We start from the raw sequence: 16,512 nt of genomic DNA, 5'->3' as shown, positions 1-16,512 counted from the left end.
AATTCCATCATATTTTTTTTAATATCTTTGTATTAGAAAAATTCAATTGATAATGCGGAAGCAACTTAACCAAACAGAAATTTTATTCTTATTATTAGAGAAAATGTATTAAAAAATTGATTTCATGCAGTGTTTTTCATTTCATGAGACATTTTTAACCTCGTATTATAAAAATATTGATAAAAAATGGAGGTTTTTTTTATAAGGTATTATAAGATTTTTTTTTGTAACTCCTTATCTCTTAAATTGAAGGGAATAACACGTATTTTGAATATTAAGATTTTCTTGTAAAATTCATGGGAAATATATTGATTAGAATTATTTGTGAATTGATTAAAAAATTCTTACTTGTAGTGTAAAAAATTTGATTTTATATTGTACGTGGTCTACAATAAGTAAGTGTGCATTGTGCTATACTATATATAAAGAAGAACTAATAATAGAAGAATTGAATAATTTAATTCAATTTATTGAAATTTTTAATTAATTTTGATTAACGTTTATAATGAACGTTTATAACCACATTAAAAAAAAGTTTTGATTTAATGCTCTAAATGGTTTTTTTAATAGGCTATAAAAATTTTGTTGTTGCTGTACAAATGATACGTAGTACACTGTAAAGTTTCCCGAGTGATTCAAGAATACTAATTATTTAGATATTTTATATTGCTTGTGGAACATACCTCCTTTACTCTGTTCTGTCTATCTCTTCTGATTTAATATTGCTCATGATAGATAATTTCTAAAAAAACTTACAATAATAATTACCATCAAATTTAAATTATTTATATTCTTTGCCAATATCTGGACACTATAAGAAAAATATGGTTTAATCATATAATATTCGGGTCTCACTGCTAAATAATGTATGCATTTTTCGAAATCCGACAGTCCCAAAATTTTAATTTTTCAATTTGGTGATTAATTTTGATATTTGATTTTTTTGTCATAAAACGAAGTTTTCAAGCTTATTGTTTTAGTTTTAATAGAATATTTGAGTTTCAGTTTGTTATGCAAAATTCGTACCTCATTTGCAATTCATATCCTATAGTTGTTTGCTAATTTTCAATGAGTTTTTCCAAATTATAAGGAATTCAAATATATATATATATACCTGTATAAAAATATAAATAAGATATAATTTTTTTTTTATAAAATATTTTTTTACCAATCTATTATCCATCCATCCAAGATGATGATGTAAAGTTAGTTTCATTTACAAAAGATATTCTTAAAGATTGAATTTTTGGAAAAGAAAAGAGTAAAAGAAGAAGACGAGAGAAACAAGCACTTTTTTTTTATTCTCTTCCCTCCAGATTATTTTTTCTTCATCTTTACCAATTCTTTGTTTTACTTTTAACCAGGAACTCTATCCGATTTACGTGATCATTTAAAATTTTACCACGAAACTATTAAATTTAAAAAGCAAAAAAAAAAAAACCGTAAAAACAAAGAATAGAAAAGTGAGCGAGAAAGATAGTTATGTTCAACTTAAAAAATCATAGTTATTGTTGCAAGACGAATTCTAATACCAATTTTAAGTTTCTTTAGGTGCATTAGCATGTATAGTTATGCATATAGATATTACAATAAAAAATATAATAATGAAAAATAAAAGTACGTGCCCATACACAATAAACCACTAAATAACTGAATCTACATTATACAAACACACAATTTTTATATCCGAGTTAATATCGCATTTTGGATAATATTCTGTAGGTACTACTCTATACCGATATAGTTTTTTCTTACGATTTCGTTACTGTTCTTGTTGTTGAATAATAGTTGATGTTGCCGCAGCAAAAAAATAAACTTGGATAAGATTAGCCTTAAGGAAAAAATGTGAAAATTGCTTTTTTTTTTCTTCTTGTTTTTTTTTACCTTAAGAAAGTCAATATGTACACCATATTTTGCTGTCTTGAGTTTTTCTTCCTAAAAGTGAAATATAAAAAAAAGAAAAAAATTAAAAAATGGAAAAAGGTATTCTTAAGTCTTAACCATGATGATTGCTATGATTGCCAGGTTTCTACATTTTTTTTACATCTCTTTTGATATTTTTGTACTTTTTCTTTTTTTGTTTCATTTTTCATTTTAGTCATCATTATTGTTGTAATGCATTGTTGTAGTAGTCTTACAAAATGTAAAATTGAATTTGTAGAAATAAATGCTTAATTTTAAAGCGTAAAGATGTTTTTAGTGATCGAATAATATACTTCCGAACGGAATTCGGAATGCAATATTGAATTGTCATCTAATTACCTTAACACTTAAATATGCATATATGTAACACTTCCGAATGGCATTTATTTTTCCGAATGGAATTTATTCTTTCGAACGGAATTCTCGTATCCGAATGGAGTTTACTATTTCGAAGGGAATTCATGTTTCCGAACGAAATATATTCCAATTAATCTGAGAAATTCCAAATATGAGGTCAAGGTGCCTTCTGTAACTGATTTTTAAGTTGTTAAAACATAATTATATTAATCATTTGTTTCAGTCGAATCGGTGAAATCGATTATAATTTAATTTTTTTCATTTTTGCCACCTTATTTCATTCTTAAAAGCGGGATGAATCTTTAAAGTTTTCTGTTCTAAATGTGAAAAGTAGAATGGTAAAGAAACATGAATTTTGTTCCAGTATAATTTTTATTTTTCCTTTTTTTTGATTATATTATTTTAGCATTATAAACCAAGTACCTTCAATGTCAGCTCCATATTGAATATAAAATAGGGAAAAAAAAGGAGAAAATACTAAGAATATAAAAATACTAAGAAGTGCTTTTCATTTTTAAAAATTTCAATGTATCAAAAGAAAACATTAAATTCATCGTTTGTTGTCTGGAAAGAATTGAAAAAAAAAAATACAAAAATAATAAATAAAATAAATAAAATTAGAAAGAAATACGTAAGTATATAAGAAAATTAAATAAAAAGAACGAGTTTTCAACAAAATAAGCTATGAACGTCTTTTTTTGAGGTTGGATACATTTATTTTAATTTTTTTGTTTTTTATCTTTTATACTTTTAAATTTTATAATAAAAGTAAATAATAATAGTTATTTTCATGTACACTCACATGCTTATATTTACATGCATACATACATAATATAAATAAAAATGAAAAAAGTTCATTGCAATTCTTTGACTTTACAACATGGAATACAATTTACATTGAAAATGGTTCAATATTACTGATGAGAGTAAAAAGAAAATTTCATATGAAATTCAACTGGGATGCTATCAAAACAGAATTTGTATTGTATTAAGCGAGTATAGTTGACGCAAGTAAAAAAATTGAAAAGTTTAAACGGTGGCCAACAGTTGTGCTCGCAATGTGCATATGTAGCCAAAAAAATTTTCTTTGTCCTTATTATAATAAATTAAAAAGAAGAAATTAGAATGTGATCGCTGCATCTCGTTTTCGAAATGGCGGCGAAAGCGACTGAAGCAGTGTGGGGCAGTATTGGGTAGATGCAACCATATGGCACTGCATGGATATGTGTGCCAGGAAGAGTACGAGGCGGCCGATATGTAGGCGAGGAAAAGGGCTACCACAGCTCATCTTGGCTCCGCTCCCTTCTGCAGAATCGAACCACATACTGCTCGTTGAAAACTGAGCGAGGAATGTGAGAGAAGGCGGCCGGAGCGCTCGAGCAGCCTTTTGGGGCTGCAAAAATTAGATGATAATAATACAACACCAAGAATACAATACCTTAAGCCTGTAAGAATAAATATTGAAGGCTTGAGGGTCCCCATAGGAGGTTGGGCCTAGAAAGAGAGGGCGCTTTCAGATTTTGCGCACATCTTAAGTCTTTCAACACCTAATTTGATTGACTTTGTTAAATCTTACAACAGTTTATATTTAAATTACAATATACAATACACAATATTTTTCAAAAGATAATATTAAAATTTAGCTAAATTTTCAGAGATTAACTATTGTATATTTATTAAAATTATTATTAAAATAGCACAAAAATTTATCTTTAAGCTAAAATTTAAAAAATTTTGCTTGCATGATGTGAAAATCATTTTGTAGAAACAGAAATGTTACATGGAAGCTATTAGTCTAAAATAAACCACAAAATATACAAAATTTAATAATCAGATAAAAAATTTTTCTCATGTTTTATAATTATTAATTTTAATATTTATTTTGCTTCTATTTTTTTTTTAAGATTGTGGTTTTTGATATTTCAACACATTCCATACTTAGATAATAATTACAATTCTTTTTAGAATAACAAACAAACAAATCTATATTATGCACCTTATGACATTACAACTTTATCAGTCTTTTAAAATGAAAATTTATTTAAAAATAAAAATAATAATAATAAAATAATTATTAGAAACACAAATGCCATTTGCATAAGTGTATAAGTGCATTTGAATGATCATATTTCAAAACAAATAAATCCAATATTCACGAAAATTATGATAGCATTATTCGTTTTTGCTTTTTTGATAAAATAAATTGAAAATTGGAAACTTTTAATTCTGATTTAGTGCCTCGTTTTTGTTAAAATAAATTTGTTAAGCAATTTTTCAGGTATTTTTTATAAATAATGTAAATAACGTAAATTTGTATAGAAAATAATATTTTGTTAGAAGATTAAAGTCACATATTTTTTGCACATACTATATGTGCATGTACATGTACTGCCATCTATATTTAATTTATGATGTTTGATAAAATTTTTTTTTACTACTATTTCATAAATAACATGACAAATAACAAATAACGCTTTAAAATATTTATTACAAAAATATTTTAAAATAATATTTATGTGTCATTGCAAAATAATATTAAAAAAAAAATAATATTTTACAAAATTATAATAGTTGTAAACTAAAGTTATTATAATTAAAATAATATACTATATCGGCCGTCGGCTATATCTTTTGCGTATTTACGTCTTCTATTTGTAAAATATCAATTTATTGTTCTTAATTTATGTACATAAGTATGTGTATCTGCATGTCGCTTAATGTATTGTCTGCAGTGGTTCAGTGTTTGCTCAATGTACACGCTACTGTACAATTGACAGATTAGCATTAAAGCCTTCTCGTTCCCTCAAAAAGTAGGTCAAACTTTAATATTTGCACTCATACTACAGTCGGACTTGACAAACGTTCACTCACTTGTTATGTGCCCTGAAATTGAAATAAAATTAATGTTGTTTTTAATCTATTTTACCTTCTTATTTGTTTCTATATTACTGTACGTATGCAACCCTTATCTTTACTTTTCTCCATCAAATAGCTCTTTTTTAATATTTAAAAAAAAAACACTAACAATTTATTGTTATATTGACAAGATTTTTGCAATATTTTAGAAACAAACAAGTAATGATTTTTACTGTGAATGAAAATTGATACAATAATTATGCTTGGTTGATTTACTTTTACTATCTTTTTTACTTTATTCATAAATTGTAATAGATATTTCTAAATTTTATGGAAATTTATTTAAAAAAAAAATTAAAATAAAAAATCAATTTTTTCCTCAGATTATTATATTGTGATTTGCTCTAATAATTTTTATTTTAAAATGCATTATAAAAATTATTATGAAAAATATAATCTGTAAATGCAAATTAGAAAATCTTTTTCATATTTAATTTACGCTCTACAACTTAAAAATTTATTTAAAAAAATATTTTCAACTAAGTGTACTTAAATGTAAATGATCTGTAAAAGCCATTCTTTAAAGCCAACTTGCATTAAAAACAAAGACAAACAAAAAAAACAAATTGTTAGGAAATTTGCAAGCAGAAATAAAAATGAAAGTTAAAATACCACATAGAATTTCAAAATAATTTTAGTTTTGTTTTTTGAATTTGCAAAGTTAAAATTTTACAACATTATTCGAGTTACCTTCCACGTAAAATTTGAAAAACCGACATTAAAATGGAAACTGGAAATTTTCAATTTACTAAAGTCATATTTTAAAATTTTAAGCAACTTGTTATGTCAATGAACTTGTAAATAAAAGAGTAATTTAGATCGTGTGCAAAAAAATGTTTGTTTTTTGAGAGAATTTGCGCTTCGTTTGAAAAAGAAACTGAAAATTAAATAAAATGAGAAATAAATAAAGCTCTTTCTCTCTTATTATGTGCTCTAATTTAATTATGTTTCAACAAACATTGTTTCATATTTGTTTTTAAAAAAAAATATTGCAAAAATAAAAATTTTCAATTAAAGTGACATTTGATGAGTTTGACATTTCTATGTCAATTTCTTATGTATAACAAATATTTTCATATTTAAATAAAAAATAACCTGATAAATAACTAGACTAGACAAAACGGTAAATAACCAAAAATTATCTAAAAAAAAATTCAAAATGTGCTAAAAATTATAAAATATTGCAAAAAATAATAGGCTCTGCCATCATTATTATTATAAAATTTGTGTATAAGTGTGTACATGTAAGTATTGCAGAAAATATTCATTTTTTTACAAAATAAAATGGCTGTTATCTACTTTCGTCTTACAAAAATTTTCTCGTTTCTTTTTTTTGTCTTAAGTTAAACTTTATGAAAAATGTCGTAGCCATCAATTATATTTATGCATTTTTAACATACATATACTTACATATAACATATGTATTTGTTGTAAATTTACATATTAACTTATACGTCATGTAATCCATAATGAACAAGAGAAAAATTATTAATTTCGAAATAAACCGGTATGTTGTATGCAAATTTTAATGATTTTCTTTTTAAAAACTTTTTTTTTTTTTAATGTCTGCATTATATGCAAATCATTTTAAAATATAAAACAAAAAAAGGAGAGAACATAATGAAGAAATGAATAAGAAATATTTAGAGAAAAAATTGAAAAGAAAAATATTTTGAAAGATTTTTTATTTTTCTACTACAAGAGACCAAGAAGACAAACGTCATCAGTCAACAGAGCAGATTAACAATGATACAAAAAAATGGTAACAGTATGCAAGGAACAATCATGTACCGTACCGTATTTTAAGATTTTGAAAAAGCAACACATTCCCTTAGTATTTTTATATATGTAAGTATACAATCTTGAAGTAAATTCTTGCGTTTCTTGTGTTTCTTATGCGCGAAGTTTTTTTGTAATAAGCGTAAAAAAATAATCATCTCATTATAATGCAACTGTATACGTGTTATTTTTTTTATTTAATATTTGCATATAAAACAAAGTAAGTAGTCATAAGATTTTTTGAGTATTTACAAGAAAATGTTTCTTTTTATTTTGATTTACACATGTACGATTTCTATATATGAATTTTGTATACGTGGATATGTAAATTTTTTAATGATCTCTATTTCGTAACAATGTTTATATTTACGCTATTTAAATATGCTACTTGTGGATTTTCACAGTGATTTCAAAATTATTGTCTCTTATGCTCTACTGAAAATTTAATTTGCTAATATTGGTTCAATAGTAATAATAACAATAGTAAAAGAGTTTATAACATTTATAAATATACTTTCAATTACAATAGCCAAAACGAAATAGTGATTGAGTAGATTTGTAATACATATTTGTCCTGATAGATAGATAGTCTTAATATCCTTATACTTATGGGGAAATAATAGACTTATTGTGTATTTATCAGTCACCCAACAGACTTTAGAATGAAAATCACATATTTTAAAACGTATACTTACATGTAAATTTCATATAGTAAAATTACTCACTTTTTACAAAAATTGTGGTTACTATTTTAAAATACCAGTTTATATATTTTAATAATTATTTTTCTTTAGAAAGGTACAATTCTCTCTTCTATAATAAAGAAGATTTGACAAGAACAAAAAAATGATATCTGTACCTATTCGAATAACTTCGTGCGTCGGGTTAAAACAACATCGACGGCTATCAAATGATGGTTTATACTTTGGCCAGCTATGGCATCTTTCTACTGGGCAAATAGCGCCAAGATCAGAATATTTAATTCCTGTGTAAAATTGGTATGTCTCCGAATATGTGGAATATTCTGGTCCAGAACAGCAACAAATAATGAACTATGGGTGACTACGGACCCAAAGCCTGCAAACATCGCTGTAAAAGAAATAAATTGGAGATGGATTCGACACGCTACAGAGGACGAATAACACGATAGCCAGGCAGGTACTAAATTAGAACGAACAAAGAAAAACAAAAATGTGTAAAGACCTCGGTATCATGTAGCGGCAATTCACACTTAAAGAGGCTGAATTATATGGAAAATAGTGGTCAGGAATAAAGTGCCTAATCTTAAACAGAGTGCAATTCAGATAATTAAGTTAGTTGTTCAAAGTGTAACAACTCACAAATTTAAGATTTATTTATCGTTGAATTCATGAATATAAAAAATTGGTAAGGATAGAAAACTTATAAAAAACTTTTATATACCAAAATGGTGAAAAAATTGTAACACCAAATAACAATACCACTTAATCCAATGAGACTATGTGAAATTTTCAGTAACATTTTGCAATATTTTTCTATTTAATTATGGTTCAAACATATTTTTATGTTTGCGGATTTCAGTTTGCTTACAAAATCGGTATTCTCATACGAAAGTTGACAAAACTTAAAAACATTAAAATTTTTTATATACACTCATACAAATATTTATAATTCCCAAAAGAGTTACAAATACCATCCATAAAACAAAAATGAAAAAAAAACTTCAAAAGGAAGATAATAATAACTATTGAATCTTATACACGAATACACTCTGAATACAATATATCGCTTATAAGTGACATAAATCTATGGTCAAATATAAATTGTTTATGACAACCAGACATGGTTTATGACAAACGATCTCATTCTTCAAAAAATTTTCGTTCGTTCAATTGAAAGACAACGCACAATTCACGGTATAATATGAAAAGCGTATGTACACGCCAAATATAACACGCATATACTAATATAATATGAATTTATTGTTATATTGTTGCACATGTATGTATTTAATCGGTAACGAATCAAGCGTCTAGCGATTGCTTCAAAAAATGGGATTTTAAATTTTTTTCCGAAGTTTAAGCACCCAGTAAATCCAGCTGCCATGGTTTATGGTTATTGTATAAAACATATTAAACCTGAAATATATGAATATAATAAAATATTTTTTCCTATAGTATTGTGAAGAAAAAAAAAGAAACCATATTTTTGCTTTTTTTTTACAAAAATAATTTTAAATTTTTCATATTTTTTGATTTTAATACCAATTTATTGCTATTTTATACAAGTAGACGGTTTTTATTTTAAATTTGAACTTGAAGAGATACAAAAAAAATGGCGACAGTTGATATTATAAGTATAGTAAAGTTCATAAGAACTTAATTAAAAATGCCATCAAATTATTCAAAAGGAACCAATTTCACGTGGAATAGAAACCAAAGGTATAGTAAGCAGTGTTTTAAGCCTTAATTTGCACATAAATCTTGATAATTTGATGCTGTTGTTTTGTAGGTGTTATATAATCTGCTTTAGCTTATTACGTTCGTATTTTCGAATTGCGTTCAAATCTTGGCAAAAGTAGGTAATTATATTGTAGGTTAAATATTAGATTGCATATATAAGCCAGTTAGCTCTTTCAAAAAATCTGTCTAAATCTCAGGCAACAATTTCCGATATATCTCACAATTCGTACAATTCCCGTGCGTTCTTTTGGCTCAAATTGAGCATTTTGCCATCATGTAGAACTTTAGATTACACTTATTTGAATAACATATACACATACCTATTTGCAAATAATTATAATGTTCTGGATATTTTGTACAATTCCATTACTTGCAACTCATCATCAACATTTTGTATACTTGCATAAGTAAAACTTTTATATTAATTTTTTTCGAATGTAATTAATTTTAAAAAAACAAGTTAAATCGAAACACATAAATTCAAATCAGAGTGAAAAAAAAAAATATAACCACGATTTTTATTTTTAAGTCGGTCAATAAACAGTTTTTATATTTCAGGTAGTGATTTTGATGCGCCTATGCATATTATTTGAACATTTTTAATGACTTTAGTTTATTTTTTTTTGCCAAATTATATTTTTTGTATATTTTATAGCATAAGATGCGCTTTAAGTCGAATTTATTTCACTCTTTTGAATTTTTTACTGTTTTCAATGTGAGAATATAATTTGCTTAAAATTTTTTTAACAACTTTGCTCGTATGTGCCTGTGTAATTTATTTGGAAATGAAAAATGAATGCGTTGTATAATAGGAAGAAAAAATATTTTGCTATATAAGAGGCGTTTACACACAAGGCTAACATGCGCAATCTCATGTAAAATTGATAATGTAAAATTTATTTAAATAATAATGGAAATAAAAAGTGATAATTACAAATTTTATGAAATGCCCACAGAGATTCAGCAAGTTTAGTTTTTTTTGTGGGATTACATCAAACCGGAAAACATTAAAATTTGTGGTGTTTGTATTTAAATTGCACAATCATATTAATGTGAGTATATAAAACATGCCTAAGTTTATGCACCTCTATTTAGTTAAAATTTGATTTTCCTAGATTAGGATTGCAGTAACTTTTGGTCAAAACTCCTTTCAGACTTAATTCCGAACTCCTTTTCACCTTCATAAAAGAAAAGCACTTAAATTTACAATCATATTACGAATTTCCTTATAGCTACTAAGTCAAGGTACCTGCTACTTATAGAATTTTCGAGATTTGTGCTCTCGATTTATATTTTGGTTCCATCACTCCTTCTGTTAGTCAACTTATTCGGCCAACGGCAGCGATGGAGGTCATTCTCGACTTGTCGCCGCTACATCTGGTCGTCGAGAGTGCGGTAAGGCCAAAGGACCGAGATACCCCCCCTAATACGATTCCACTATTGTACCTGCCGACGGATGATATGACTAAGAAGTACAGCTTTGAGAAAAACTTCACTTCAAAGCTGGATGAAAAAAAGATTTGGAGGGGGGAGTCAGTTAGCTACCCGATGGCAAGTCAAGGAAGAAATACTTCGATCCCATGGGAATATACACAAATATCTTTCAAGTGGAGATATACGCTATAGAAAGGTGCGCCGAATATAACTTGGGTAGGAATATACGCCATAAGAGCTCTGAACTCAGAGATATCAGGAAGCAGATATGCTGGCGCAGCGGAGGGCCAATTCCAGTTTTGTTGGACCGGAGCCTTCTTGCAGAATTGGAACAGGCCCTTGTGGGACATCCTGATATTTAGGTGTTCAAGGAACCACAGTCATTATAGTAAAAAATGAAATTTAATTTTTGTGTGTTGCATTAAGAACTAAATATAAAACTAAAAATTGTGCAGAGTAGTGAATCACAGAGTGTAAAGCTTTATTTACTATAAAAAAATTGTGTTATATTGAGGAGTAACAATGGCAGTAAAAACTTTAATATTAAAAATTTAACACTTACCATCCATATAAAAAAGTGAAGCCATCTACTGGAATACATTTGAGTAACTACAGTTTCCAACTATTCTTTCGTATAGCGTAGTACACTCGCAGGTGGTACTGTTATATTATATCTAAATTGTTATGCATGCAAAGCGTTTGAAATGGAGTGCTATAAGTTAAAAGAAGCATAAATGAGTTCTATTTGTTTCAAAGGTTTTGTTTGGAGTAAAATCATCTAAATACTTACCAAGAGTGTACACTAATTTTATTGTTATACTGCAGTTCTGGTATACGAAGCAAAATACACAGTACTATATTTATATGTACTTAAATATACATTTTATATAACATAATTATTATGTATGTATATTATTCCATGTGAGTGAATATAAAAATTTTATGAGCTTTTTAGTTTATTCATATATACTTATTTATAAAAAAAATTTAAATATTTTTTTTTTGTATATAATTGCACATAATAGCAAGTTGGTAATAAATGTTCTTGTAATTTTTTTAATACAAACTTATAAATATTTTAAATTTTACTTAAAATTCATTTACATATTATTTTATTAGAATTACATATACTTGCTTATATATTGCATATTGCATATTTCTATATACATGGGTGTATGTAAATATATTTATACATTTCTAACATTTTGTTCATATGATTTATATTTATGTGTTTTTGAAAACATTTTTATAATCGTAAGTAATGCGTTTTTATAATACACAATATTTTTATCATGAAATTTTACATAAAAACCAAAGTCTAATATTTTGATATCATGTTGATTGAAATTAAAAAAAAATATAGAGTGTTCCCATCTATGAAAGAGTGATTAAAGTTAATTTAGTCGGGACATTAACGTAAAAATAGGGGGTTTATATTGAATTGAAACCTAGGGATTAGACTTACATTTTTGAATTAAAATTTTAGCCGGATAACAAAACAAAATTCTTACACTCTCGAATAATAGAAAATTTATATACATCTTGAGTAGTTTCGAAATCAACAAATAAAAAAAGAGAAACACAGGAGATCAACAAAGTTATGGACACCTTTTTTTTCTGCTATATAATATGTGCCAGATCCATATACTAGAATAAATTTGGAATACCCTACAAACATTAAATAAAAATTGAAATGGTTTAACAATTTTATTACTGAAATAAATTTTAAAAAAAATAATAATAACATTTAAAGGCATTCACTTTGAAATAAAAAAAATTTTAATTTAAAATTAAGATTTAAGTTGCGCATACTTGTATGGCATTGTAATTAAAAAAAAGGCGTTTAAAGATTTTTTTTTTATTACATTATTTAATTTTCATTGAAAATATGAGCAGTGGTTGAAAGGAAAATTATATTATTATTAAAATAAATGGTAATATAATAAAATTCATGCATTATGCCAGTGAGACCTGGCTATAGGTAACAAGAAAAACATAGAGAAATTGCAGGTTTTCATGAATAAGTGCCTCTGGATCATATAAAAAGTGTTCTGGCCAAATTCAATATCAAACAATAACTTGTGGTCAATATATGATATTTTATATCTTATCAGTCAGTATTCAGCATTTTATTTTCAACGTATTGAGAATTAAAATTTTCTCCAAATAATTTTGAGAAAGTACTTTGAAAAGAGAAAATTCTCTAAATAATCATTGCATCTCAGATTTCCAGATACGCATCAGGCCATATTATTGTAGATTGTAGATTTCAAGGGAACCGAGTGGGACAGGAGTAACCCCCAAGCCACCGCAGCCATTCTTGACTTATTGTAGCCTCCCCATGCTCCCATCTATAATATCCCCGTCCCAACCACAAAGCCGGAGAATTCCCTAAGGGAGTTGGACAACAGTTCCCGAAAACTTAGGGACCCATGTCCATCACAATTGCGGCGTCGAACACCCAGTGCCGAACAGTCGCAGTCCCCAGCCTATGCAGGCTGTACTTCACTCGGGCAGTGCCCCGTGAAGAAATTCGCAATAGTGCGAATCCGGCTCCTGCTCACCCCCAGCAACTCTGCGGTGAATCCGTTGGAGTACTCCGAAAGAAACACCTTCGCATGACGGCACCCTTTCGTGTCCCGCCAGTGACGGCCGCATTCCGCCTCGAGCAGGCAGGCAATTCTGGCCCCCACGGCGGAAGAAGGCAGACCGCAGAAAGGCAGCGGCTGCACAAAGTCAGCCCCTGATCCCCTCCGCGCCAGCCCATCGTCAATTTTGTTGCCCGCATGGCCACTCTGGCACGGCACCCAAATGCCTTTGTATAATAGGCAGCCCCTATTATACAAAGGCTATATAATAAAATTAAATATTTTATAGGAATTAAAAAAAAATTTTTTTAAATATATTTGAAATACATACTTGCATCTTCAAGCACATAAACAATCTTACAAGTGATGTGTTATAACGCAAACTACCTAACATAGACGCTTCATTAATACTTAATACTGTTTGTTTGTTCTTCGGTTCCAAACTTATAAATAAATTGAAAATTTTTCTCCTTACTTTAATGACTTAATTAAAAACTTTAAAGTGAGGTTCTTTCTTTTTTTAATAGTAAAGCGAGAATCAAGCAAATTAAAAATGAAATTATTCCCGTTTATTTTCCAATTCTAAATTTTCTTTTTATTACAACTTACAAAATTTATTCTTCTAACATTAAGTTAGTATATATAGGATATAGAATTTGAAGTAGAGAAAAATTTTAGATAAAGATCTTTCTATTAAAAATCTAAGTACAGACAATAAAAAATAGGAAATTTCAAAACTTTAAAGAAAAAACGTTGCAGGTGTGTGTAGTTGGGCATGTAAGAACACAAGAATGTTATGTACGTAGTGATGAGTTAAAGTACACAATTAAAAAAAAAATTTGTATTATAAAAAGTGTTAGATAACAGTTGATTAAAATAAGATTTTTTTGATTTTCATGTTGTTGTTGTCTTTTTCTCACGTTTAAAATGAGAAATTTTCTTCTCAAATTGTATTAAATTTTAGTAAATCTATGTAAGTATAAAAAAGAATGTTCGATCTTATAACATAATATACGAGTAGTTCTATGTAGTATAAAGTCCATAGATGGTACAATAATTTTAGTTTAATTTTAAATTCTTTTTAATATGAAATAAAATAAACTCAAATTTTAATATGCGTTTAAAAAAATGCTAAGCTTATACGTGACAATTAATGTAGTTATTAAAGTTGACTATAGGGTATTGAATAAAAAATATACGAAAAAATATATAAGTGCATATTTTCTGTTCATTTGTAAATTGTTCGGAATTATCAAATAAAAGAGTTTGATTACCAATTCTATGGTTTGTACAGAATCGTATGTATGTATGTGTATAGTTGGTAAATGAAGATTTGATTATTTTTTATTGCAAAAATCTTATAGCAAATCCAAAACACTGTAAAAATGATAAACTCTATAATGGTGAAAAACTCTTTGATGGTGAAAAAACTTATAATGGTGAAAAATTCTATTGTTGTGAAGAACCTTATAATGGTGAAAAATTGTGACATGTAGAGAACTTCTATAATATTGAAAGATTCTGTAGTGGTGAAAACTCAATAGTGGTGAAAAATTCTATAGAGGTGAAAAATATTATTTTAGTGAAAAATCTTATAATGGTGGAAAGTTCTGTGGAGATGAAAAATTTTACAATGCTATAAAACTTTGCAATGGTGAAAAATCCGACAGTGGTGGAAATCTCTTTAATGTTTATTTTAAAGTTTAATTCTTCATAATGTTGAATATCGTATGTTTCCTCTGCGTATAATTCAAAATAAGCAAAATTGTGTGAAATTATTTATCGTTCCCATTATTTAAATAATCAGATCCAAAGTTGTTGTATTTACATTACATATAACATGCAATAAATGTAGCAACGTTGTGCAAAATAAGTATGGTGTTATACTGTCGTTAAACTCGTTGATTTCGCCATATCTCGTAAAATTTTCGATTTCTTTATGAGAAAATAAAAATTTTTACTATAAATATTTTTTTTTTATTAAGAAAGAAATTTTAAATTTATAATGCTTAATTATAATTACACGCATCTATATATTTTTTAATGAATATTATATAAAATATAATAAAAATTAGAAAACCTTGAAAAGTAAAATGATAATAAATATGTATAACATACCTAGTATAAAAGTTACCTATAAATAACAAAATAATGAACGTAAACTTATCAGGGGAGACATGACAAGAAGAAAACAATTCCATAGAATTGATTTTTTCCAGAGCGATGACTTTTCTATATTCTTTTTTTTCGCCATTTTTATATTCTTAGACTATACAGATATACTTACTTATACTGGCTTATATGTACTTACGTTGTGAACTTATGATGATGATTGACTGACTATAATTTATAAAACTGACGAATTGTTTTCTTATGGTTGATTGAAGACTATAGGTTGGCTTGCATTCCAATGATTATACCGAAGTGTTGAAATTATTAAATTAAAATGTCGGACAATAAACTGGTGAATAAGAAAAAATAAATTGAAAATTATGAAACGTTTTAGAATTAAAAATGCAAAATAAAGAAAAAAAAAAGAAAAGAAACAAGAGAAGGCACGACTTGTTAGAATTTCAATTTATTTTGATAAATTATGCAATTTCATCTCTATTTATTTATAATACTTGCATATAATTTTCAACGCAATCTTATGTATATACGTATACGTAACGTATATAGAGGGCTAGTATGTAACATGAGATAAGATAAATTTTATGTTGATAAATAAAATTTACATAATAATGTTGATATGCTTTTATATAAACATATAAATACAGTTTATTATTTATATACATACATATATGTACATACTATTGTGGTTATTAAAATTTAAGAACGATTATACATATATTCTAAATAGGCGCATACTTAGATATAGTAAATTAAATTAAGAGGCTAAGATTTTCTTAAGAATTCAATGAATTTTCTTTTTTTTATACCTTTTACTTTTCCCGGCCATAAATTGAAATAACATTTTTGTGTATACATACATATATAATATATGCCAATATGTGCGTATGTTTATACCTACAAGTTACAGGTTAGAATCAAATATTAAGTTTACCTTGCGTTGT

This window comes from Condylostylus longicornis, unplaced genomic scaffold (assembly GCF_029603195.1).
Source record: "Condylostylus longicornis isolate FDR11 unplaced genomic scaffold, ASM2960319v2 ptg000083l, whole genome shotgun sequence".
Classification (NCBI taxonomy): domain Eukaryota; kingdom Metazoa; phylum Arthropoda; class Insecta; order Diptera; family Dolichopodidae; genus Condylostylus; species Condylostylus longicornis.
This window is presented reverse-complemented; position numbering follows the sequence as displayed.